Below are 23,214 nucleotides of genomic sequence, written 5' to 3'. Positions count from 1 at the left end.
AACTCATTTATCAGTTCGAGTAATCAGTCCCGGTCTTGGCGTTTTCTATACGTAGTATTATGTCATCTGCGAGTGGTGAGGATTTTGTTTCTTCCTTGCCATTTTGTCTGCCTTTTATTTCTTTATGTTGTCTAATCGCTGTTGCTAGGACTCCCCGTGCAGTGTTGAGACACAGTGATGGGAGTGGTAAGAGACTTCTTTATTTCTTCTTTGATTTCTTGATTGGCTGAGAAATGTGTATTTGTAAAGGAAATCTCCACTTGTAAGGGTGTCCCCCTCTCTGTACCGGGAAGAGAAGGATGACCAAATCTCTAAAAATTCTTATCAATGGAGAAGGCAGTGATTTGTGTCTGTGTAACAACCATACCCTCCTTTACTTTACCCTCTTTACCTGGCAACCTCCCATAACTGGCGCCCCGCCCCATTATCTTCCTTTGTCTTTAGACGGAGGTAGACTTAAAATGGCGGCCTGGGGGCGCCTGGGTGTCTCAGTCGGTGAAGCGTAAGGCTTCGGCTCGGGTCACGATCTCGCGGTCCGTGAGTTCGAGCCCCGCGTCGGGCTCTGTGCGGACCGCTCAGAGCCTGGAGCCTGTTTCCGATTCTGCGTCTCCCTCTCTCTCTGCCCCTCCCCCGCTCGCGCTCTGTCTCTTAATAATAAATAAACGTTAAAAAAATTAAAAAAAAGAAAAGATGGTGGCTTGGGCCATTTTAGGACGTTATTCAGGTTTCCTGGGTATCTGCCAAGTATATAGGAGGTATACATGTTATTAAACATCTTTTTTTTTTTTTTAAATGTGTATTTATTTTTGAGAGAGAGAGAGAGAGAGGGCATGCAAGTGGGGTTTGGGGGGGGTGGTACAGAGAGAAAGAGGGAGACAAAGAATCCCAAGCAGGCTCTACGCTGTCACAGGAAGCAAACAAGATCACAGAAGCCAGAAGTTTGCCAGGGGAGTATCGAGCCTCGGGCGTCTGGCTGGCCCCTTTTATCTTGTTTTTACTAGCTTTTCTTCTCAGTAAGGAAGAATTACCTACTCTAGTTACCACCCGATAGGGAGATGTAAAGAATCCTGCCAGCAATAGACCCCTCTGTAGGAGTAGAGACATGGGAAATAACACAAGTTAATATTGCATAAGCATTATCACATCCACATGCTGTAAGGTAATAGAACAATCTGGACCGACTTACAAAGTCTGGACAGAATGTCCCATACATCGATACCTTAAAATGGAAGAAAGAACAATGAAAACGTCTCTTACCTCCTCGAGAGACATATAGATGCACCGTGGTTGTTGCTTGTATATCTCCTGAGAGACTTAATTTCAAAAGTGTCTGTTCATATTTCCGAGAGTCAGAAGATATGTGAATTGAGTTGTAAAAAAAAAAACTCAAAAGGGTCAGCCTCTTCAGTTGCCATGTCAGCTTTCTAGAGACATCCTAAGAAGGGAAGGGTCCTCAAAGAGAATGTCCTCATGTTACCCTTAGAATCTACATTTGTAATTGGTCATTGTTTTTCATTGTTTGAGTATATTCATATGTGTTTACTATGTATCTGATGTATCTGTTAAGGCATATGTGGTTCTGCTGAGGGTTTTGTTCTCCTCAACTAACATGTGTTCACATTTCTCGGAAGATCCGGTCCCTATGTTCTCCTTTCAGACATCCACGCACAAGGTTGAGCGTTGGTTCGGAATGAGTTGCCCCAAGATGTGCCACTTTGGCCTGCAGATTGTTTCAAACTGAAAACAGTTCAGGCCCAAAAGAGAGCAGTCACCATAGACAATGGCATTACGATGTGAACCGAGGTTGGCAGACAAGAATTGAGCCGAGTCTGTTTGTTAAAATTCCTCTCTGTGTCTCATTGCTTCTTTTTCTTTTTAAATGCTTATTTATTTTGAGAGAGAGTGAGTGGGGGCGGGGGCGGGGGAGGCAGAGAGAGAGGGAGGGAGAGATTCCCAAGCGGGCCCTGCCCCGTCAGCCCAGAGCCCGACACAGGGCTCCATTCCATGAACTGTGAGGTCATGATCTCGGCCGAAATCAAGAGTCCGACGCTCAACTGATTGAGCCACCCAGGTGCTCCTGTGTCTCATTGTTTCTGTGTGGCCTAGCAATCCTCTGTTTACCCAGAATTTACTCTTTTTCATCTTCCTGTAAATTGCTTTCCTTCCCTTTGAAGTCCCAGACCCCTAACCCCTTCTTAGTTCCGGATGACATACCTCATTTTATCTGACTATCTTTGGAACCATTCATGTTTATGGGGATTCCCCATAGTTAAGTAATTAATTTTCTGTTGCTCTATCCCATGCCAATTCTTAGACCAGCCAGAAGAACCTTGAACATTACAGAAGAGTTTTTCTTCCCCAACGCAAGCATATATCAAAGGGATAAGAATGATGGCAGGAGGGTCATGGTTGGGGATGGTTCAGTCGGTAGAGCATGTGACTCTTTTTTTTTTTTTTAAGTTTATTTATTTTGAGAGAGACAGAGACAGGGAGGGGAGGGGAGGGGCAGAGAGAGAGAGAGAATCCCAAGCAGGCTCCACACCATCGGCACAGAGCCCGATGCGGGGCTCGAACTCACAAAACCGTGAGATCATCGCCTGAGCTGAAACCGAGAGTTGGACGCTTAACCGACTGAGCCACCCAGGCGCCCCGAGCATGTGGCTCTTGATCTCTGAGTGGTGAGTTTGAGCCCATGTTGGGCACAGAATTTACTTTAAAAAAATGGAGGGAGGAAAATCTATGGAAATGTTTGGGTGAAAGGAAATCTTTTCTTAAAGCATCAACACTGTCGACTGTATCACAGCTTCCTTTTTTTTTTTTTTTTTTAATGTTTGTTTATTTATTTTGAAAGAGAGAGGGCATGAGCTGCGGAAGGGCAGAGTGAGAGGAAGAGAGAGAATCCCAAGCAGGCTCTGTGTTGTCAGCGCAGAGCCCAGCACGGGGCTCAGTCTCACCAGCTGTGAGATCGTGACCTGAGCCAAAATCAAGAGTCAGACACTTAATTGAGCCACCCAAGTGCCCCTACCATGTCACAAACTTCCAGCCATACTTGCTCGATGAGAGACTATGAGACGGGGTGAAGGCAGCCTGTTTGGCCAGAATCGCTCAAGACAAGTATCCGAAACTAGCAGAACCCTAGACAAATGTCTGGCAGTGATTGGGATCATTATGCTCTCATCATTATACCGAATCATCCCTGAATGCTGAGAGAAAACGGTCTCTACTATTAGATTGTTCTGAATGGCAGAGTTATTCCAGGTAGTTTGTGAATTGGCCATTACCAGAAATATTGTTTTGGCACCCACAGTTTTAAATCCCAGTTCCTTTTTCCTTGAAAGAGAAAAAAAAAAAAAAAAAACAGAGAGACCTGTCTAGTGCTCTTTTCTTCCCATTTAGGATGCGAAAGCTTTCGGACGGGCCGTAATGATGGGCTTCAATCAAAATCGAATTCACGTAAGCATACACATAAAATCAAATAGACACACACCCTGCCTTTGGTGAGCAGAGACTTCATTCAAAAGGATCATCAAGAGGGGGAGAGGCAGCTATTGTCATAGGGAAAACACTGACCTGAAGATCTCCAAAGCATCCCTAGAGTTCAGTAAAAAGCTGCCTTTTACGGAGAGGTGTAAACAAAGCTGGAAAGAACGAGGTGCCGGGGAAGTGAGCCGAAAGGGGGGGGCAGGATCACATTGTCGATCCAGCCTGCTTTCCAAGAGGGGCCCTTAAGGAGTTGCCGGAAACTGGCTCCGGATGAGGGTGGGCCAGATTTCAGAGGCCTCGGGGAAGGTTGGACTCTTACCAAGAGTTTGGTTGGGAAGTGTTTTGTTCCACAGATCAGTAGAGACAAGCATTTGTCTGATTACTTATGAGGCAAAGAATACGGAACTCTGGAGGATCTATGTCTTGACCTTGGCTTAGATACCCTAGCAGAGCATGTGTGAATCTTAACGTAAGTCATGTGGGAAAGGATGATTCTTTGCAAGAAGACATTTTCTGAAACGAAAGAGCAGTAGATTCCTCTGACCTCATGTTTTCCAGGAGTGTAGGGCTCGGGTAAAATTCAATGCTGTCTCTAACGTCTTTCACTGAAGGTCAAGGCATGAAGGTATAAAGGAGAGGACGGGAGTCTTTTGGTTTAACGGCGTGAAAAACACCAGGAGGTTTTAGTTGGTATGCGCCACCAATGTGACCTGTGGCAGGATGGGGGTGGGGGTGGGGGATTTGGGGTCACGTTAGTAGAAGTCTATTAGGTGGGACGATCCACAGTCTACTGTGGAGATAGTGCTGGTCAAAATATATCCCGAGCAACATATTCAGCTCTGTCTATGCGTGTTGCAGCGTTTTTCGCAGATTATGAATTTAATTCTTCCCTTATCTCTTTCTAAAGTAAATAGGCCTACCTTAAAGTACTTCAAGGACTGTCGTATGAAAGTGGGATTATGGGTGTATCTGTAACGGGGCGAAACTTAGCACGTCAGGCTCCATTTTGCTTCTACTTCCCTCGCTGCTGTGACCTATAGCTTAGAAACTTCCGCTTCGCCCTGCAGGCAGGCGTATTAATCATCGAAGGAATTTTGCTTACAGCTAAGATTTATAAACACTTTTCTTCACCCCCAATCGACCTCCCCCGAGGAGATCAGGAAGTAGCCGAGTAGTCCCCATCCTAATTCCTCAAGATGGAGGAAAGATCGTAACTCAGGGAGGAGTTGAAAACTGTGCCCCGTAGTGTTAATGAAGTGGAAACTAGCAGAAAATGTAAAGCTTGTTTTTTCAGAGAGCTATTCCCGCCCCCCCCCCCCCATCAGCTACTGTGTCTTTTCAGACCCCACTAACAAACTCACTAGCTCTCTCTGTAGAAGCTTGGACTCAAGGTCAACTGATGCGTTTCCAGCCTGTGAACCAGCAAGGGCTTACGTTCCTTACTCAAGATAACAAGCCCAAGTCTCCGTCCTGTTTATAACAGTGCTCAGGGCATGCCGATAGCCCCCTCTCCTTGTCCTAAAATAACCTCTTAGAGTCAGGGGCTGAATTTTGCCTCGTTCTGATGTTAAGTCTTCGCCCCAAAGTGAGCACGGCTTGGGTGTTTCATCAATTTTCGCTCAATGTGCAACTCCGTCTTTCCTCGGGAAAAATCGTAAGTTTGCCTGCCCTTTTCGCCAATAGGTATGTAATCCCGGCCCCTATGGTTATAAACAAAACCCCAAAAACCCTGCGCTCTCTCCCGCTTCAGGGAGACACATTTGAGACCCGTTCTCCCACCTCCTCCTTTGGCTGCCCTCTCAAATAAACTCTTTGCTCGCTCCATGCTTGATGTCTCCGTGATTGGCTTTGCTGCACATCAGGCGGAAGGACTTGGGTTCGATTACACATCTTTCATAGTTTCTGTGGGAGGAAGTCAAATCAATGCGCAGGAGTTATAGAAGGCAAATGCCTGCTCAACAAAAGGAAGACTGTTACCCTTTCCTTCTCCAAAGGACGTCCAGTCACTCAACGGATTCAGGCAGAAACTGAAGGCTCACCAAGCTTAGGTGTCGGAGGAGAAGTTCTTCTTTGGTTTTGCTTGCTTGTTTGTTTGTGTTTAGAGAAAGAGAGAGAGCAGGAGCAGGAGAGAGAGGCAGAGGGAGAGAGGGAGAGAATCTTACTAAGCAGGCCCCATGCCCAGTGTGGAGCCTGCGGTGGGGCTCGATCCCATGGCCCTGGGATCATGACCTGAGCTGAAATCAAGAGTCTGCCATCCAACCAACTGAGCCACCAGTCATCCCAGAGGGGCTCTTCTTTGGATGAGAGGTTTGGTCTGATTTCTTAGTTCCCTTTCCAATTCCGTGATCCTGTGACTCTCCTAATTGACCACTTCGACCTAATTCTGATTTGTCTTTCGTGATGTATAAAAGCTGTGCTGTTCCTTCGTCACCCTTGATTTCTTTCTTCTCTGATTAAAACGCCCGTGCTTATTTCCATAGTGAAGAGCCCTCATTGTTGGTCAGTAGCACACTCACATTCACACACAGGCTAAAGCTGGGCTCTGAGCCCTCTTTTCCTGATTGAAATGTTTTATCTTCTACGCAAGGTAGAGGGTTCTTACCTGAGCGTCACAACCAAAAGTAACCATTGTCATGTCGGTCATAGTTTCTCCTGTCAATCTTAGGGAAACACCGAGACAATTCGTGCCCAGGAACACTTCTATGATACGTACATTGTCGGGGAGGAAAACGGTAATTTGTCTTCTGTTCTTCTAAACTCTTAGATGGGGCCCTTAAACCACAAGAAAGAGCGGTGAGAGAAGAAAGAAGTTCGTTAACACAGATAGTTCATATATACATGGCAGACAGCCGGGAAAAAGAGATGGCTTAAAATGTGGCCTTAAATATCATCTTTATCAGAAAACATAAAAAGAACCTCAACAAAGCAATACAGGTATGAACGACTGAATAGAAGAGTGGACCAGTAAAGCAAACAAACAATTCACGGAAAAAAAGTAGAAATACCCAATCAACACATTAAAATATGTACAGGGTCATTAACAAGAGCCCAACAAGCCTCACTAGTTGAATGGAAACGTCATAGTCAAGAGCACCGGTGGACCGGCTGGGAGAACATTTAGCTTTCTATCAAAGCGAGCCAGCGGGGCGCCTGGGTGGCTCAGTCGGCTGAGCGTCCGACTTCGGCTCAGGTCATGACCTCTTGGTTTGTGAGTTCAAACCCCATGTCAGGCTCACTGCTGTCAGCACAGATCCTCTGTCCTTTTCTCTTTGCCCCTCCCTTGCTTGTGCTCTCTCAAAAAATAAGTAAAACGCTTAAAAAAAAAAAAAAAAAAAAAGAGCTACACCCTTGAAGGAATTAGTCTCTTCAATCCCACCACCTTCGTGAAGCAATGCTGTCAGCTCGGTGGGGTTCTCGAGTCACAGAGATTCTTCGTCTACATTTCTAGGCTTGATTTACTGATGGCTGGTGTCCACTGAGCCGCTACTGATGTTCCGTCTTAGTTCCAGCTACTTATAAGCAAAAGTGGATGTGGTTACTCCACTCCCTGGACAGAACTCAAGGTGGGCTTAATAGCTCTGGCCGATATGGCCCTTCCTGAATCGTTTTACATTTCGGGGCTGTTGCCAATGTCCCAGGGGTCTGGTCTGCCACTTTGAAGACTACAGACTGGCAGATTAAATACGCCCCTCTTTGGAGTCCTGAACTATGGAAACAAATTTCAACTGGCAGTCAGACAGACTGAGCCACTCATGTAAATGTCTATAGTAAGGGCCCATTCTCTGATGAGACCAAAGGGAATATAGCTGCTGAGCAAGCCTGCTCAGATGGCCTTCATCACCGGCCAGCTTCATCACTGGCCTGAACGTGGCAATATATCCACCCTAGACCAGTCCTGAATTAAAGGACTATATGCTTCTGGTGCCGAACTTGCAACTAACTGCCCAAAAGTTGACCCATTTGACTCACAGTAGGAGGACATGTTGCAAGAGCCTTTGCTCTTTCCTTCTTTGGACAAATTGACTGAATAGAATCTTGATTCCTCTTTTAAGGCTATCTGTGGTACTTCGTTACCGTCAACGCTTTTTCTGGTCATGGTGTTGCTGTTCCAATGCAATCCGAGAACTGCGGCCACCCAGGTAGGACCCTTATGTCAAAACCGTACCGTGTTCCCTTTTACAAACCATCTACAGTCTGACAGTCGTTTGCTTTTTGTCATAAAAGTCACTCAAAAAGGGGCTGGTGGTCATGATATTTGGTAGACGTCCATGTCCCTTTGCGTCTTCGAGCTGCTGACATCATGAAGAAGTGGAATGGATTTTAAAAAATAATCTAGGGCGCCTGGGTGACTCGGTAGGTTGAGCGTCTGACTTTGGCTCGGGTCACTATCTCGCGGTTTGTGGGTTCGAGCCCCGCATCGGGCTCTGTGCTGACAGCTCAGAGCCTGGAGCCTGCTTCAGATTCTGTCTCTCTCTCTCTCTCTCTCTCTCTCTGCCCAACCCCCCCTCCCACACTCTGTCTCTCTCTCCTTCAAAAAAAATAAATAAACGTTAAAAAAATTTTTTTAAAAAAATCTGCAAATTGTTTCTGCCTCTGCCTCTTATCTCTTTCTGGTCCATACCTTTTAGTAAGACAATTCGGTTGCAGAATGTGGCATAGGGACAGAAAACGTTTTCCTTCCTCTCTTCTAGGTTCTTCTGTCTAGTAATTATATTGATATAAAACAGATTAACAGGAGAAAAACAAATTTTAATTTCATACGTATGGTAGACCCATAAAAATATGAGACCATAAGGCAGTCAGTCAAGCAATTGAGGCTTCTATAACACCCTGAGCTAAGGAAATAGGTAGGGATCTGATGAGATTTGGGGGTGATGGTGGGATTCAGAGCCAATGGCCAAGAAAGAGTTCTTGAAGATGGCTTTGGTGCAAAAAGGTGATTTTATTAAAGCAAGGGGACAGGACCCGTGGGCCCAAAGAGCTGCACTGGGGTTGTGAAGCGTGACTGCTTATATACTGTAGAGCTGGTGGAGGTAAAGTCAAGAGGAAGTTTCTAAAAGGGATTTCCATACGCCAAAGAGGGTTTACAGCATACTGGAGGCCTAGCTATTGTCAGGCTAAGGTTGTTTTTCCCTCTAGCAAAGCATTATCATTAAGATAGTAGGGAGTTCCTGGACATTAGGCTGTTGGTAAGATTGCCTTTTTCTTGTAATTTACTAAGATAGTTGCAAACCAATGGAGACCCAAGTCCTGCATGACTGTGATCTCTATCAGTGAACCATTTGTTTTCTGTCTTTTCCTTTGTTCTTGAGCAGCCAGGAGTGCCTGAGGAGTGTCACACATAACCCGCCTGGGGGCGAGGGGTGTTTGCGGGTGTCAGCTGGCCTTATGCTCCCTCATCAGATCTGGGGACACAAAGGGAAGGAGAACCACTCACAACGAGGTAAGAAGAGATGTTTGGGAAACAAAGGTTGCCCTGTTATGCAAATGAGCTTCTCAAATAAAAAGGTATCTCTAGTAAGATCTCTCTTCCCGGCACAACTTTCCTGGTACCCCCTTTCCAAGGTCAATTTAGGCAACTGAGGAGAGAGAAAAAGCTTTTGCTGCATCTGGTGGATTTTGATTGCCTTGAGCTCAAAATACCCCCCCATGCCAAAGTGACATATTTTAAGGTGGTAAATTCTACTCTCCTTCAGTGGCCAACCCAGAGTGGGTTGATCTGTTGGCTTCCTCCTGGGTTGTAATCAGAGAAAAGGGAAGAGAAAAGAGATAAAACTATTTGGAACATTCAGGATTATTCCCTGACCACTGCTGGGCATTGTGTCTTTTTCTCCTACCAGGAGCCTCAGGTAGGCCTGGCTGATATGTTACGGAACCCGGTCTGGATCACCCGGCGGAAGACCCAAGCAGCACTCGGAGATCTTGGAAGGCAGGAGGTTTATTTCCCACTGGTGGGCTCAGAGGAGATCACTCTCCAGAGGTCTGAATCCGGAGCGTAAGCATGGGGGACAATTTATAGTCTGTTACTTCTGCATTCCGCGTTAGTAGTAATTTGGCTTGCATTGGGCCTTCTCCACTGATAAGATTCTTTAGTGATTTAGAATCATTCTTCTCTTCCTGGTACCTTGAGAGAGACACCCTTACAAATGGAGATTTCCTTTATAAATGTAAATTTCCCTCACAAAAGGGTAACTTCTACTCTTACTTTCAGAGCTCCTCCCATATCTTGCTCTTTCTCAAACTAAGCCCCTAAAAATAATCCTTGTGCCAAAGAGGCATCCTTAGGGTAGCATATTCTGGTCTCCTACGGTCATATTTTGGGGTGACGTATTCTGGTGTTCTATAATATAAGTACTCCTAGTCCTCCCTAAGTGATTTTTTATTTACACGAGGAGATTAGACTCAGTGATAGTTACAAGCGTTGAAAGCAGGGTAGTTAGACAAATGGTGGAATCACCTTCACTGCTAGATTTAATTACTGGGAGACATTCCAAAACCTAATCTCTACGCTTAGAATCCTAGGTTTGGGTTAATTGACCCCCGAGGCTGTTCCAGTGCTAATTCTTCAGTATTATATTGCACATACCAAGGGAGTAAATCACTTTTATATGGATGTGGATAGATCATCAAGCAATAAAAATGCTAATGCTCTGGGGCCAAATCCAGAGCTTTCTAGGGCTCAGGTTCCTTTTGGACCTCAGTGGGAGGTACTCACCCACGGTGCGTGAATCGAACGTTCCGTTCCGTGAATCGAACGTTCCGGTTGCCGGTTGCCTGATGGCACAGTGAAGCTGACTTCTGGAGAACATTTAATTTACTTATTTTAGAATCAGTTATACTCATAGTCAGGAAGCACCTTTCTCGAGGCTCTTTCTTTCTCGTACCTTTATCCGCAACTGTTCCACACAGGGAGTTTTGCTATTTAAGAAAAAAAAAAAAAAAGTATCCAAGGAAGATTTTCACCATAGCTGCAATACTTTGGAAGTTTTGTTCTCACCGAATCTTAACTCCCGAGGCTGCGGTTTAAAGCCTTTTTGTCTTGTTGCTTCCTCAATAGAAGTTGGAGGCTAACTCATGGAATCTGATCAAAGATAAACTGAGGCGTATTAAAATTTTAAGGATTTATTTGAGCAGACATCAGTTTGAATCAGGCGGTACCAATCAAGAAGTGGTTAAAAGTGCTCTGTTGAAGGGAGCTGGGGAAGTTTTTTTTAAAAGAGAAAAGGCAGAAGGAAGTAAAGAAGTTACTGGTTAATAGCTTAAAACTGAGTCGGCTGCGATTGGTTCTCTTTAGATTTCAGTTTTTATAACTTTGAGGTATTTACAGGCTTAGACTGTGCTCTGCTTATGGAGGTGCCGTTAGAGCCGCCTTAGTCCGACGGCCTCCTTGTGTCATTAATTTCACAAATCTGCTGCATGTTGGTTTCCCATGTTTTCACGTCCAGTCGTTGGTGACAACAGGAGATTAACAATAAATGTGTATCTGCTTCTTTTGAGAAGACAAGAGCATGCGAGAGTGGGGGAGGAGCCGAGAGAGAGGGAGAGAGAGAATCCCAAGCAGGCTCCGCCCTGTCAGTGCAGAGCCCAACCCGGGGCTCGATCCCATGAAACGTGAGATCATGACCTGAGCCAAGGTCAAGCGTTGGACGGCTTAACCGACTGGGCCACCCGGGTGCCCCTAAGATGAGATTGTTTCTAAGGGAGTAGTTTTGACATAAGAACAAAGTAAGGGGCGCCTGGGTGGCTCAGTCCATTAAGCGTCCGACTCTTGATTTCGGCTCAGGTCACGATCTTGTGGTTCATGCGTTCGAGCCCCACATCGGCCTCTGTGCTGACGGTGTAGAGCCTGCTTGGGATGCTCTCTCTCCCTCTCTCTCTGCCCCTCCCCTGCTTGTGCTCTTTTTCTCCAAATAAATAAATACACTTAAGAAAAAAAAAAGAATGCATTGAGTCCTGGCCGGATGTCATTATCTCATTCGTTCTCACTGATAAGTACTCAGTAGCTCAGCTGCTGAGGGGCCCCACTGGGGGCTTATCAACACAAATATATGAAGGAGCTACTATGGCAAGGGGACACTGTGACTATAAATACCAAGAGTCTGTGAAGACCAGCTGAGAGTATTTGGTCTGGGAACGGCTGTACTTTGTTGATCTCAAATAGCTCTCTGAGGACCTTGGGGCCATTGGTTCCTGCTGCAGTCGAGGCGATTCTTTTTACCAGCAGTGCCCAAACCTGTGCAGTGGTCCCTTGAAGACTATCCTCTTGCCTGTCAATCAACACCAGTGTCGTGGGGTCCCTAGCAAGGCGCTGTGGCAGCAGGGGACTTGTACGGTTGAGCTTGGAGCCGAACATCAACTCTTGGTTGGCTAAGCCGTCTCTCCCAAGCACCACATTCGGGCCGTTTTCCTTTCATCTGCCCCTGCCTGGAACAGTACTGTAGCCGGGGTGCTGGGGTGCAAGAATTCATGGCCCTGGGGGTACCAAACGGACCAGGTTCAGCCACTCTGCGGTGGCAAAATCCAAAGGCAGACAGATGGGTGGGGGTGAAATAAGCAAGGACTTCATTTCGGTGAGGCCAACCCCAGGAAGACAGCAGACCAGTGTCTCGAAAAGTGCCTCCAAAGTGCCAAAAATAGTTCCGGGTCTATAAGGACAGCGTGGGACCAAGGTGGGTGGGTACCTGCGGGTGGGCTGGAGAAGGTCAAATCCATCATTGTTTTGGCGTTCATCACGAGTGGCGTCTTGCCGGCTCAGGGCAGGCCTTAATGTTTCGGGGGAGGGGGGGGTCATTTCCATTCCTATCAGAGGATAATTTACCCTCATGATCTTCTGCCTGAGCCAAGAGACAGCTGGAAAGAAGAACCCAGCTAGAAAGTTTGAGGTCAAAACGGAGACAGCCAAAGTCCTCTTTCAATAGTGTGATTGATCTATCATCGGTTTGGAGTACGTTATTTCTTTGTTGGCTTATTAAGAGACATTGTCCTGTAGGCTGTTGTCTTGTGAAATTCCCACAGCGAACCTGCGTTAAATAAATGGCTGGCTGGCATAGGGGCGCCTGGGTGGCTCAGTTAAGCATCGAACTCTTGGTTTCGGCTCAGGTCACGATCCTCACGGCTCACGCATCGGGCTCCGCGTTGACCGTGTGGAGTGGGCTTGGGATTCTCTCTCCGTCTCTCTCTCTGCCTGTTCCCCACGTGTTCTCTCTCTCTCTCTCTCTCTCTCTCTCTCGAAATAAATAGACTTAAAAAAAAAAAGAAAAGAAAAAAGTAAATTGCCAGCAGGGACAAATTCAGTCTCCACGCATAATTTTGCCTTCCAAACCAAAGCAGAATCCAACAGTCTTGTCGCACAGATGCGGAAACAGAGAGTCCCGAGGGGTTAACTCAGGGCATTACTCTGGGTCCCCCAGTTAACGCTATCGAAAAGGCCAAAGTTAGGATCTTTAGCTCTTTGGTTTTTGTCCTGCTTCAAGCTGCTACCGTAGAATCCTGCTCGGCCTCGTGGCTTTGCCCCGCGATTCGCTGTGTCCACATCAGCGTACAATTCTACACAAATCTGGGCTTTTCGTCTGAGATTTTACCTTTTCGCTCTTCGGTCAATTAATTTAAGTAGACGAAAGTACAAATATTTCATGGAGTACTTAACAGGATGATTCAAGTGACCTTGGATGGCGGGGGGCGGGGCGGGGGGGGGGGCACCTGACGAGGAAACCCTAGAGTGGCAGTGGAGACAAAACCAAAACCAAACGAAGCCCCAACAAGAGCCCTCTCTGAATTGCATTTATTATTTTCTTCTTTGTGTGCCTCAGAGATAACCCTGTCTGATCTCTCACATTTATAAAAGAAGCCTTAGAGGGGCGCCTGCGTGGCTCACTTGGTTAAGCGTCCGACTCCGGCTCAGGTCGTGATCTCGCGGTCCGTGAGTTCGAGCCCCGCGTCGGGCTCTGTGCTGACGGCTCGGAGCCCGGGGCCTGCTTCGGATTCTGGGTCTCCCTGTCTCTCTGCCCCTCCCCTACTCGTGCACACACACACACACACACTCACTCACTCTCTCTCTCTCTCCCCCTCATTCTCAAAAATAAATAAACTTTAAAAATTAAAAAAAAAAAGACGTCTCAGATAAAATAGAAAGTTCTCTGTCAAAAACTGCTTGGCTTTGACATCTCCTACAGACCTCCTGCTTGTTAGCTATAGGACCTTGGGTAGCTTGGAAATGTAGGACCTCTGATGAAGACTAAAGTATCTGTCTTTATATCCATCTGGTGTGTGAATCAGAGCAAATTCAAATAAATTGCCACCGTCTGTTACAGCCTTCCTCATCAGACGACGGTGGTTGCAGAAATGCTGCTGCGAACTGCGCTGCTGAAACGTCCCAGCCCTGGACTGTGCCTGTCGGAAGTGGGTTCGGTCCCTGGAGATGGTGCTAAGGGAGGGACACTGCAGATTCCAGAGTCGTCTTCCTCCCTAAGATCATCTGTCTGTATCTTCACCCTCTCGTTGCAGAGGAAGAAGTGGTGTGTTTCCTGGCCCAAATTTACACTTTACTTAGATTGTTTTCTTACGTCAGTACTTCCCTCCTGTTCCGGAAGCTTCTTTCATCAGTACCTCCGTTCTCACATTTAATGCCCTCTTCTTGCATGGTTTTTTACTCTCAAGTACAAGCTTCTTACATTTGTCCGCGTAAAAAGAGAGAAATAGCCCACTTGGACATGAGGATCGTCTTGAGCTGGTTTTTTTTTTTTTTTCAATTTTTAATGTTTATTTATTTTTGAGAGAGAGAGAGCGAGCACGGAAGGGGCAGAGAGGGACAGAGAGAATCCCTAGCGGGCTCTGGGCTATCCACGCACAGCCCACCCAGCCTGGGGCTCGTGAGCGGAAGTTGGCCACTCAACCGACTGAGCCACTCGGGCACCCCTCGAGGTGGTTATTTTTAAGAAACCGCAGACACAGGAGAAGCTCTGAATACCCAGTAGAAGTTACCCTTTTGTAAGAGAAATGTATATTTGTAAAGGAAATTTTCGTTTGTCTGGATGTCTCCCTCTCTGTACCAGGAAGGGAAGGGGGACTAACTAAATCTCTAGAAAACTCATCCAGAAGGAGGCAGTGCCTCCAATCTGCATAGCAATCATGTCCTCCTTCACTGTGCTTTTCCGAATCACCTCCTATAACCGGCTCCCCACCCCCATCACCTTCTTTTGTCTTTAGCTGGAAATGGATTGAAGGTGTCGGCGGGGGGCCATTTCAGGGAATTACTCGGTTTTCTTGGGTCTCTGCCACGTATGCAGGAGGTATACATCTCATTAACCTTCTGTTTGTCTCCTCCCCCCTGCCCCCCTCCCCCCATCGGTCTGTCTTTTTATTTTTTGGGTGTCTTCAGCCAAGGACCTAGAAGGGTAGAGGGGAAATTATTTTTCCTTCCCCTTCCTTTAAGGAAACAAAGTCCCCTTAATTGTGAGCTCTCCTGTAAGGACAGATACAAATTGAAAATAAGAGGCTTAATTCTCCTGGCTAAAAATAAAAGAAGAGACTCCCCCATCCCCTTTAATTTTAGAACTTCTTCCTCTGCCCTTTTCAAACGTATATAAATCTTTATATTGACTAAATCAGCAGTTCACCAGTCTCAAGACTCAGGAGTAGTTCCTCAAAGACCTGGGAGCCATGTTTCTGAGATGCAGACATCAAGGGAGATAAGCACCCCCATCTCCCATTACTGTGTAAGGGTAAGACCCCCAACTCCAGTGGGCACTTTCCTCCAATTTGCAAAACTGCTGCCTGCCCTTAAGACATCAAGAAGTTTGTTTTCCTACCGGATAAAGCCCGTCAACTAATATGGAGGGTCTTCCCAATTTCCTTGACAAAGTTAGGATGAATCATGTGTGACAAAAGGTCTTGTCACGCGTTCTTGCTTGAGGGCTGTGTTGTTTGTTTTGAAAGATGTCCGTGAGGGATTTTTCTTGATTTGGCAAGAGTCTCCATACCCTTAATGCTTCCTTGACTCACCACACACTGCCAGCTATAGGTTCTCACTCGTCCTTGCTGTATTCAGAATTGAGCTCATTCCTATACTGACGTCTCTTTTCCCCCTATTGCCATAGGTCCTGAAGAAAATCTGGTTTCTCCCTTCTGCTGTTAGGCTCTGGTTTTCTTCCATAAGACTCAATTGCCTCAATCCGTAAAACAGAAATAACAGTGCCCCTTCTTACAGAATTGTAGTGAGGATACAATGATACCACTCGTGGGAGGCGCTTAGCGTTTGATAAATATTAACTGTTACGATTACAAGTCACATCTCCAATATTCTTTTTTGCTCCCCAGTTTCTGCAAACGCTCCACGCCCTTTCTTGTTGCGTGTCATCCCTTCCTGGAAATTCTCTCCTCCTTTGGCTTCTGATTCATTGTGTTCTCCTGCTTCTTCTCTTGCCTCTTAGACGCTCCCGTCTCCCACTCCCCTTCTCCTATATCCTAAGGGTAAGAGTGACATTAGCATGTGGCTTTGGCTCTCCACCTTTCTTCATACCTATCCTTTAGGGTGTCATCCAGTGTTTTAGGACTGCAAATCTACTTTCTGCACAAATGCACCCCGCAGTGGAGAACGGAATCTGGCGTCTAATAGCCAGTCAGTAAACTTTTGTGGAAGGTATGAATTGTATATATATATTTTTAAATGTTTATTTATTTTTGAGAGATAGAGCGCGCACACACACACACACACACACACACACAGAGGGAGACACAGAATCCGAAGCAGGCTCCAGGCTCTGAGCTGTCAGCACAGAGCCCGACGCGGGGCTCGAACTCATGAGCCGTGAGATCATGTCCCGAGCTGAAGTCGGACGCTCAACCGACTCAGCCACCCAGGCGCCCCTGAATTGGATATTTTTGACCCTTACCTCTCCCCAATTTCACAAAGGCCTGTTGAGTTAGATATCTCTAGCTGGATGTTCTGTTCTGTCTCCACACCTTCAGGGTTTCTTTCTTTCGTGTTTCGTATTTCTCTTAATAGTACAGACACCTCTCAGCTGCACAGATTTACAAAATTGTAATCATCTTTGACTCTGCACGCCCTCTTGCCTACATAGCCCATCACTGGCATCTTGGGTCAAATTCTAACTCCAGGTCATTTGTAGGAAATGACCTGGTAGCTAATCTTGCGGCGTTTAGTTTCCCGGAAGCCGACCATGAAAGAAATGATCCCTCTCGCCCTGTCTTTTAAACCAATACTTGTATGGGTTTGTAAAAAGACCAGAACAATGGTTTTTAATTTGCCGTGACTGTCAATTCATACTCTAGGGACAGATGCAGGCAAGAGGAGGATTTAGCAAACCTAATTGTAATATATAAGTCACATTTTTTTACTGTGAAACGCTGGAAGTTTCCGCAAACCTCCGGGAGAAATGTTAAAAGGCAAAATTTCGTTTCTTTAGCCATCGGACAAAGGGATAAATGGCAGACACAGCAATAGTTACCAAGGACAAAAAGATGGACTACTTTTTGTTGAAATATTTTTAGTGACACCATGGTAACTCCTGCCTGCGAATAGAGTTATTCAGTTTCGAGGGGGAAAAGGTCACAAATCATTGTTAGGGTACTGGTACACAATTCTGTTGTTGAGCACATCTGCAACGATTCGGGTTTTTTATACTGTTCAGAGTAGGGCCACGGTGTAGCATGTCTTCAATGAGCACTTTTCTCCTTGAACGCCTTGGTGCTTCCTGGAGGTGTTGCTCTCCCTATGGCAACCCTGAATGAGAAGATTGTATCGATCTCAATTTAATAGCTTTCCTTAAGAAACACGAAAAAGGAGAGGAAAGTCTAACACAAACAGAAATGAGGAAATGATAAACCAATGGAAATGATGGCAGAAACACAATGGAAACTCTTAATTCTACAAAAACAAACAAACAAACAACAAAAAAACCCACAAACACACAAAACAAAAACAACCCCCCCAAAACAAACAAAAAAACCCCAGTTCCTTCAATAAAAAAATCAATAAAATTGGCAAACCTCTAATAATAAAGGGGGAAAAAAAGCAAAAACACAGATCACTAATATTAGGGGTGAACAGAAAATTTAACTACACACCCTGCAGGCACTGAAAGGGTGTATGTGAATGTTACAAACAACTCTACACACATATGTTCCGTAACTTAGAAGAAATGGACCAACCCTTTAAAAAATAGAAACTACTCCAACTCGATGAATATGAAATCGATAATGTGAAGTTCTCTAGCTATTAAAGGAGTTGATTTTGTAATTAAAAAACTGCCGAAATGATGTCAGTAGTCCCAGATAATTTGACTAGAGATTTCTATCAAAGGAGAAATGAACACCAACGGTACACAATCTCTTCCGGGAAATAGAGAATTAAGGATCACTTTCTGATTCATTTTATGGGGACTGTATTAACATAATGCCAACTTGAAAAAAACAGGGCAAAAAAGGAGACTGCAAACCAAAGTCCTTCATGAATATAGATGCAAAAATCCTTAATAAATATTAACAAATATAAATCAGCTCTATACAGAAAGAATTTTATAGCATGACCAAGTATTGTTTATTCCAGGGCTGAAAGGCTATATCGATACTTTAAGAAATTATTCAATGTAATACACTATATTAACAGGCTAACGAACAATCATATGATCATGCCAATCAATGAAGAAAAAGCATTAAAAAAACTCATCTTTTATGATAAAACACTCTCAGAAAAATAGGAATACAGGGAAACTTCCTAAACTTGAAAAAATAGCATCCATGCAGAAACTGCAGTTAACATTATACTTAAATGTAAAACATAGAATGCTTTTCCCTAAGATGGGACACAAAGCAAGGGTGTCTCCTCTCATTGCCCTTATTCAAACTACTATTGAAAGCCAGTGCAATAAAGCAAGAAAAGAAAATAAAAGGCTTACAGTTCAAAGAGGAAGAAATAAAACTATCCCAATTTTCAGAATATAAGATGGTCTATGTAAAAATTCCCAAGGAGTCTACAAAAAACCCTCCTGAAACGAATAAGGGAATTCAGCCAGGTTGTACGATACACAAAAATATACAAAAATCGGCTGTATTTCTGTGTACTAACAATGAACACATAGATGTCAAAATTAAAAATCCAATAGCATTTTAAGCCTAAGAAAACATCTAGACACATATGAGGGAAACTACAAAGTACTGATTGGAGAAATCAAACATCTAAATACATAGAGAGGCAGGTCACGTTCAAGAACTGCAAGATCAACATAGTCATGATGTTCATTTCCCCCAAACGTATATACAGGTTTAACTCACTTGCCATCAAAGTCCCAGATTATTATTATTATTATTATTATTATTTTTACAGATGGGCATGTGAAATAGTACAGCTACTTTGGAGCACGCCTAGACATTTAGCCCCGAGAAGTGAAAAATAATTTGTGTGCATGAAGTTTTATAGTAGTATTTGTAAAAACATCAGGCAAATCATAATGAATGGGTGTTCTATGAAATACCTGACCTACTACTTCTCAAAACCGTCAAGGTCATAAAAAGGAAAGTCTGAGAAACTATAATAGCTAAGGAGACATGGCGACTGAGATTAATCCTGGATGGAATTCTGGAACAGAAGAACATTAGGTAAAAATGAAGAACAAAAATAGGTAATAATGACTTATGAATATTGCTTCATTAATTATGGAAAATATACCAATCTGATATAAAGAAGTTAATAAGAGGAGAAAGTGGATGTAAGATATGGGAACTCCCCGCACTGTCTTCACAACTGTTTTGAAAATCCAAAACTATTCTCAATTTCATTTAAAAGTGTTAGGGGCGCCTGGGTGGCTCAGTCAGTTGAGCGTCTGACTCTTGACTTCAGCTCAGGTCATGATCTCATGGGTTCATGGGATCGAGCCCCGTGTTAGGCTCTGCACTGACAGCTCGGAGCCTGTTTCTCTCTATCCCCCTTTCTTCCCTCCCCGGCTCATGTGTGCATGATCACTTTCAAAAAAAAAAAAAAAAGTAAATAAACATTATTTTAAAAAGTGTTAAAAAAAATAAGTTTGGAGTTCGGGCTTGCATAGTTTGTAGTGAAGGGCCAATTTCTTTAAAAACAATTTTTGTAAGTGTATTTACTTATTTTGAGGGAGACAAGGACGGTAAGAGCAGGGGAGGAGCAGAGGGAGAGGGAGAGAATCCCAAGCGGGCTCTGTGCTGCCAGCGCAGAGCCGGATGTGGGGCTCAAACTCACGAAGCCACAAGATCATGACCTGAGCCGAAACCAAGAGTCAGATGCTTAACCGATTGAGCCACCCAGGTGCCCCGCGAAAGGCCAGTTTCTAAACAAGAGGTTTTTTTGTTTGGAAACGCACTCGCTAATGTTTCAACTAAAGAATGGCACTTTCTTCTCAAAGTGTGATCGTTCCGAGCCACAGAGACTAAAACAAAGGGGATTGTGGATATTATGATGGCAGGAGAGCCTGAAGACTGCGTTGCTTCGGCTGAGGCATCTAGAATGGCCAAGAAGCAGTGTGGTATGTTTTTTTTTTTTTTCTCTGTTTATCTTAGAAAATGTTAGAAGTTTTTCCTTTGAGAGACACTATAGATATTTTATCAAAAATAAAATACCGGGTATTGGTCCGGCACATGTAGTCAACCATTCCCAGGGCTCTAAATGATGACAATAGAAGGCAAAAATTTGCCTCCAGTAGGAGGAGCATGTTGGGCAGAAAGTACTCTGGGACACAAGAAACAGCAGTAATCGGAAGTCATTTTGGCTTCTGAAGGTGTATGGTGACCAGTTGAAAGGTTCGAATTCCATTTGGAAAGATGTCTCTCTCAAATTTCAGAAGTGGGCACGTGAGGCATGATGTCCAGCCTTCTGGCAAATGAGATGACTTTTCAAGGGAAGTGATACAAACACTCGGTGTCATTTCATTAGAGGAGCCATTTAATTTCAATCCCCTTCAATTTCAATTGCTTAGGTAGCCTCTAGGAGCACAGGAAGAGAGCCTTCTCATCGCGCGAGTGGACTTCTCTCCCTGGCTGCCTAAAAGGCCTTCAATGGGACTTCTCTGACAAAGGGCTTAATTTAAGCTCATAGTAACAATGATTGAGAGTAGTTTTGGGAGTTGAAAGAGAGATAATAAGGAGATTGGAAAAAGGCAAACTACATGTACAAAGACCTCTTGAACCTGCTCAGTGTTCACATAGCCTGGGAATAATTCCAGTTCAGCATAAAATCCTAGGCCATTCTTTTTTTTTTTTTTTTTAAGTTTATTTATTAATTTTGAGAGAGAGAGGGAGAGAGAGAGAGTGAGCAGGGGAGGAGCAGAGAGAGGGAGAGAGAGCGAATCCCAAGCAGGCTCCGAGCTGTCAGCACAGAGCCCAGTGTGGGGCTCATACTCGCGAACTGGGAGATCATGACCTGAGCCAAAATCAAGAGTTGGATGCTTAACTGACTGAGCCTCCCAGGTGCACCCCCCCCCCACCTTGCCTGCCGCCCCCCAGTCAACTGTTAATGTAGATCTGCTTTTATGGGATCTGGCTGGAGGCTGGCCTACTTCCTCAACTAGTAACAGGGATTCCTTAAACCACATAGCAATCAAAAGGGATATCCTTGGCCGCTTTCTTTGCATGATAGTAGTGATGAGAACGCGTTGGGAAGAGAAGAGGGATTGCAAAGAGAAATTTTCTGGACTCGTTTCAGGACCGCCTTGTCTTTCTGGAGCAATCCAGCCTGCTACTAAAACCCTAATGTTCACATCCAAGAGAGTTTTTTTTTTTTTAATTTTTTTTAACGTTTTATTTATTTTTGAGACAGGGAGAGACAGAGCATGAACAGGGGAGGGTCAGAGAGAGACACAGAATTGGAAACGGGCTCCAGGCTCTGAGCTGTCAGCACAGAGCCCGACGCGGGGCTCGAACTCACGGTCCGCAAGATCATGACCTGAGCCGCAGTCGGCCGCTTAACTGACTGAGCCACCCAGGCGCCCCCAAGAGAGTTTTTTAAAACGATCACCACACCACTCCATGTGAACTGTAGGGATGGTTCCTGCTGTGTATTTAACATGTCAGTTGAAATTTGCAAGAGGCTTCAACTTGTTCTAGACTTTTTTTTCATTTCCGTAAGCTCTGTAGATGTGTTTGTAAATTCCTGCTTGTTTCTAGGAAGTGTGGGTGGGGGTGGGGAAAGAGGAAGGGCCTTATCTGCAACTGTTCCCATTAGTCTGTACCAAGTAATTTAATTTTTTCCCCCCGCTGTTGTGCTTACAATGTTTTCATTCCTATGTCCGTGCTACGTAATTAAAAATTATTTCTTACAAATCTGTCTAATGAGTAATGACTTTACCATCAAAATCCCCCGACTCCCACAGTTAAATTATAGGGAGGCAGTTAACATTTGCCTGAAAAGCAATGGAAATAACTTTTGGAATCAAAGAAATGAGACAGAAATCTAATCCGGCGTGGTCTCTTAGGCTCTTAGGATTTACGTGCGTGTGTCAAGTGCACGCATATCATTCGAGACGGGGCCCTTGGTGGGCTGTATTAGCTATGATTTCTGTTTGAGGATTCCTCTTACTCTCTCTAATACATCCGAATTCACATGCTTTTTTTTTTTTTTTTCCTCTCTCCAGCAGATTGCTGGAATCTGTCCTCAAAAAGGCTGGACTTCTACAAAGGCTATTTCAACTATCGGGTGTCTACTCAAGCTAGCGCTCTCCTGGTTTGGCCCGAGGGTGGCTGAGAGGAACCGTGGCCATTTTGCAAGCTCCTGCTGGTTCTACAGCCCATATCAAGGTCTGTCTGCCTATTGCCCAATGCACAGGTGGATGAGGCCCTCCCAGGTCCCTTGATATATGGCGTTGGATCCTCTGATTCCCACCGAGGTGCTTTTGTTTGCGAATGGATACCAAATTAATTGTTAAAAAGGGAGGACAAAAAGGAGGATGTCCTATGCCACCATGATGCTGACATCACTCTCATTGCTTGTTCTTCGCATTGTTCAGTAGTATTCTACGGTATGCATATAACGCAGTGGGGTTTTTTTTTGTTTGTTTTTTAGCCATTTACGTGTCGAAGGGCATCTCGGTTGTTTCCTTTATCTTTTAATGTTTATTTATTTTGAGAGGAAGAGTGTGTGCACAAACGGGGAGGGGCAGAGAGAAAGGGAGAGGGAGAATCCCAAGCAGGCTCCTGGCTGTCGGCACAGAGCCAGACGTGGGGCTCAATCTCACAAACCACGAGATCACGACCCGAGCCCAAGTTGGAGGCTCAAACTGACTGAGATGCCCAGGTGCCCTGCTTGTCTTTTCATCCTGGGTTTTATACAAAGCAAAACTTTCCAATTTTGATGAAGTTCAAATATCAATTTTTCTTTTCGTGGATCATACTCTTGGTGTCGAGTCGGAGAGCTTGTCCCCTAGCCCTGCGTTCTCCAGATTTTCTCCTGCTGTTTTCTAAAACGTCAGTTATACATTTTACGTTTAACATCAGTGATCCATTTTTGATTCATTTTTATATAATGTGTGCGACTTGGCTCAAGGTTAAGCGGTGAAACTTAGATAATTTTTTTCATATTTTTTTTCATAGCTTTCTGTTTAGATTCCCTATCTTTTCCTTAATTCCGAGTGTGTTTTCTGTTAACTCATTGACCATCTTTTGAAGAGCGTTGACATTTTTATTTACGCTCAAACTGAAATTTTTGTCTTGCTTGGAGTGGACATAAATTCTGATCCCAGGTCTTTTTTTTTT

The sequence above is a fragment of the Panthera onca genome, chromosome X, assembly GCF_046562875.1.
Source record: "Panthera onca isolate mPanOnc1 chromosome X, mPanOnc1 haplotype 2, whole genome shotgun sequence".
Classification (NCBI taxonomy): domain Eukaryota; kingdom Metazoa; phylum Chordata; class Mammalia; order Carnivora; family Felidae; genus Panthera; species Panthera onca.
The sequence above is the reverse complement of the archived record's forward strand: the minus strand, read 5'-3'. Positions refer to the sequence as shown.